Source organism: Equus quagga, chromosome 9 (genome assembly GCF_021613505.1).
Source record: "Equus quagga isolate Etosha38 chromosome 9, UCLA_HA_Equagga_1.0, whole genome shotgun sequence".
Lineage (NCBI taxonomy): Eukaryota > Metazoa > Chordata > Mammalia > Perissodactyla > Equidae > Equus > Equus quagga.
This window is the reverse complement of record NC_060275.1, coordinates 108,381,579-108,385,983: the sequence shown is the minus strand read 5'-3', so window position 1 is coordinate 108,385,983 and position 4,405 is coordinate 108,381,579.

The window sequence follows — 4,405 nt, the reverse complement described above, 5'->3', positions numbered from 1 at the left end:
CAAGGCCTGAGTCAGAAAAATACTTCTTGTTGCTGTTATTTCAAAACTGTTTTTCCTCCAGGCTGCTATAATCTGGAGAAACATATGTTAAATACGGTATCTTTCACGAAGAACTGGTAAATCTAATTGTTTGCTATTTGTTTCTTTTCTATTTTTCCCCATATTTTTATTCATTGTAACAACATATTGTAATAACAATAAAAGAAATTAAAAATGAAGGAAATTACCAGAAGTATGCCTACAAAAGCAATTCTTTTCATTTTCATATGTCCCCCTAGGAATTATCTATATGCTGGCAATGCAGTTTTATGCTACTTCCAAGAATGGAAGATTTAGAAGAAAGGCAGAGTTCTGCTTCTAGAAAGCTATGAGACATTGGCCATATGAATTAAAATCTTGGGTATCAGTTTCCTCATATTTAAAATGAAAAAATTAGACTAGTGGATTTTTTTATTGATCCTTCCAGTTTAAAAATTATTTGTACTTCTATACTTGCAAAATGAGTCTTACTTTGAAGCATCATAGTTGGGGAACTGGAAATTTTTGAAAGCTGAGAGAGTGGTACTGGCAAGTGAAAATGGCAATTAGCAACGCCACGAACAATAGACAGGAGTAGAAACTGAAACTCAATAGTAACCTTTTGATAAACATACTTTAAAATAACTGCTTGTTTTGTTCTAATTCTAGAATTTCCCAAACTTGTTTGCAAGGCTTAGAGTTTTTCTAACTTCAGCTTAGCCTTCTGTCATGAAATATACCCATTATTAACCACAGAAATATTATATTGACGTGATTAAAGATCATCAAATGATACTCCTCCTTTTAAAATTTTGCGGTTGCATGCTGTGCAATTTGAAACGGTGCCTGTCTTAGTCCATTCTGGCTACTATAACAAAAATATCATAGACCGGGTAGTTTAAACAACAAGTACTTATTTCTCACAGTTCTAGAAGCTAGAACGTCCCAGATTAAGGTACAAGCAGGTCCAGTGTCTGGTCAGAGCCTCTTCCTAGTTTGCAGACGGCTCTTTTGTGTCTCCTCTTAGAAGGGTACTAATCTCGTTTATGATGGCTCTGCCCTCACAACCTATTTACCTCCCAAAGGCCCCACCTCTCAATAGGATCATATTGGGGGTTAGGATTTTTATATATGAGTTTTAGGGGGACACAAACCTTCAGTCGATAGAACCAGACCGATGTCGCTGCTGTCCCTATACTGGACTGTTGTCGAAGGCATATTTATCTTTAGCCCGCTGTTGCTACTCCTTTGAACCAAGGTATTCTGCCAATAGGTATGGGATCTTATTTTTAAAAAGATGAAAATAACAGTTGGTACAAATCTTTCAAGTGCTTTTGCAGGCAGCTGAGTATTTCCTCTCCCCGGCAATTTGAAGGGAACCTATGCTTAAATAGATGGATCACAGACATACTACAGAGTACAGCTTCAGTCAGTAGACCTGGTCCTAAACTTTATGTGCTGCAAGACTTTCTACACTGAAGCAGGAAGCATGGAGGATGCTGAGCCAGGTTGTTATTCTGTAATTCTGACCATTTGTCAGCTAAATTATATATGGGTAGTCCTTCCTTTGCATAATATTCCATTAACTGAAATGTTTGCATATCAGAACCGTGTCTTCATTTTGCTAGTTCAATGTTAATGCAGATTAAATCTCAGTTACCATGGAATTGTGCAAAGCAAGGACACAGTTCCATTTTCACCTGTTTTGGATAACATCATACTATGCAAAGCGAGAATTGCCTGTGTTACTCTGGACGCTCACTTACTATGAACTTGTGGTATATACACAAGATTTAGCAGTATTATGTTTTTGAAGAAACACTTTAAGATTGAGTAAATTTGATGATTATAATGAAACAAGAAAAGGTATTGTAATATAAATGGCAAATAAACTATAACTCAAATGCCAACTTACAGCATCATGTTGAGAAGCATTCTGAGGCCCCATGTAGATTCCATGGGGAAGTGTCTGTAACTGAGAAGCTATTCTAGATTATATTAACAGTGGACAATGTATGCCACATAGTTACCATTCTTGCATAAGTAATAAGACTAAATTATTACATATCATAGTAATGTTAAATCAGCTTCTAACCTAAATGCTTCTTTTAAAACACAAGTAGAGAGTTCTAGTAGGATTCAGACCATATTTATACGTCTTCAGATATAACAAGCCTTGCTCAGGCAAGCCAAGGTCATTGGTGAGCCTCTTCAGATCTGCTATAAAAAGGTAGGCTGTGGCACTGAATTTGTGTACTTGGTGGTACTTTTTGGACTGCCAAATAGCATTGACTCCCAAGCTTATGGTGGAATGTTCCTGTAAACAAAATTCTTGTTTCTTAACCACAGACTTTATCTTAAGATGTTAAAGTATTGTTTAGCCATACTGTATCAAATAGCTATGAGAGTGGAGAATGCTTTAGAGCTGTATTAATAGATAACCAGTTCTGAGTGATCCCCTCAATGAACAGACTTCACACAAATTGGCAGAGAGAACCATAGAAGTAAAAATCTTCCAGATTTTCTTCTAGGTCTGGATCTTTTCATATTGATCAAAACAGTCTTTTGAAACTATTTTATGAATAGAAACACACCTTAATTACGTCACCATGTAGACCTCGCTCATTCCTTTCTCTCATTTCTTAGGTTTGCACGTGTTTCCCTAAGACTGGAAAAACAATAGTAAATGCCAATGCAATGTATCTTGGGAACAAAGGAAAAAGTATGGTCAAGACGCCATATTAAATGTACATGAACATCATAGGGAAAACAAAAGTTTCTTGATTGTGAATGGCTACTCAAAATAGCTCAGATGATCCTAGCTCCACCTCAAGTCTCTCTGATAATTATGTATAACTCAGAGATTGTGTCATCCTATTCATCCTGAAAATGGTCACTGACTACATGAGCTAGGTTTGAGGAATCTTCTGACAAGAACCTTGTGTAATCTATCACTATCTCATTTCATTACCCTCAAGTCAAACCCAGTGCCCTACAGTAGGTGATTAGCTAATCAGAATTCTTTCCTTTGCTCAATATACCTCTTTGTATAATAACAGAAGTCATTTGTGCAGAAATTATGACAGAGCAATGTCTCAAGGTGTGTCTGACTGTCTTATTTATACTTTTGGCATAAAAATGTGTATATATTTTGTCCATTGTATCTCATATTAAACAACTTTATTGAGATATAATTTACATATTATACATTCACTCACTTAAAGTATACAATAGAATAATTTTTAGTATTTTCACAGGTATGTACAAGCAGCACCAGAGTCAATTTCAGAACATTTTTATCACCTCAAAAAGAAACCTTGTAACCTTTAGCTATTACTCCCCTATGACCCCATCACTTCTCCCAACTCTAGGCAACTACTAGTCTACTTTGTCCATACACAGATTTCCCTGTTCTAGACATTTCATATAAATAGAATCCTGTAGTATGTGGTCTTTTGTGACTGGCTTGTTTCATTTAGCATAATGTGTTCAAGGTTCTTCCATTGTAGCATCCATTAGTAGTTCATTCCTTGTTATGGCCAAATAATATTCCAGTTTATGGATAGACTATATTTTATTTATCTATTCATCAATTGATGGGATTTAGATTGTTTGCCTATTTTGGCTATTATGAATAACGCTGCTATAAGTATTTGCGTACAAGTTTTTGTGTGGACATATATTATCATTTCTCTTGGATATATATCTAGGAGTGGAGTTACTGGGTCATCTATGTTTAATCTTTTGAGCAACTGCTGGATTTTTTTCCAAAGTGGTGGCACCCTTTTTTGTCCCCACCAACAGTGTCTGAAAGTTCTGATTTCTCCACATCATCACCAGTACTTGTTATTGTCTGCCTTTTTTATTCTGGCCAGTGTAGAGGATGTGAAATGGTATCTTATTGTGCTTTTGATTTGCATTTCCCTGATGACTAATGATGTCAAGCATCGTTTCATGTGGTTATTAGTCATTTGTATATCTCCTTTGGAAAAATGTTTATTCACATCTTTTGCCTGTTTTCTTACAGGCAAATTGGGATGACTTTTCATTATTAAGCTGTAAGTGTTCTTTATGTATTCTGGATACAAGTCCCTTATCAGAAATATGACTTGCAAATATTTTCTTCCATTCTGTGGATTATTATTTCACTTTCTGATGATGTCCTTTGAAACACAATGTTTTGTTTTGTTTTCTTTTGTTCTGAGGAAGATTAGCCCTGAGCTAACATCTGCTGCCAATCCTCCTCTTTTTGCTGAGGAAGACTGGCCCTGTGCTAACATCCATGCCCATCTTCCTCTACTTTATATGTGGGACACCTGCCACAGCATGGCTTGCCAAGCGGTGCCATGTCCGTATTAGGGATCCAAACCAGCGAAGCCCAGGCTGC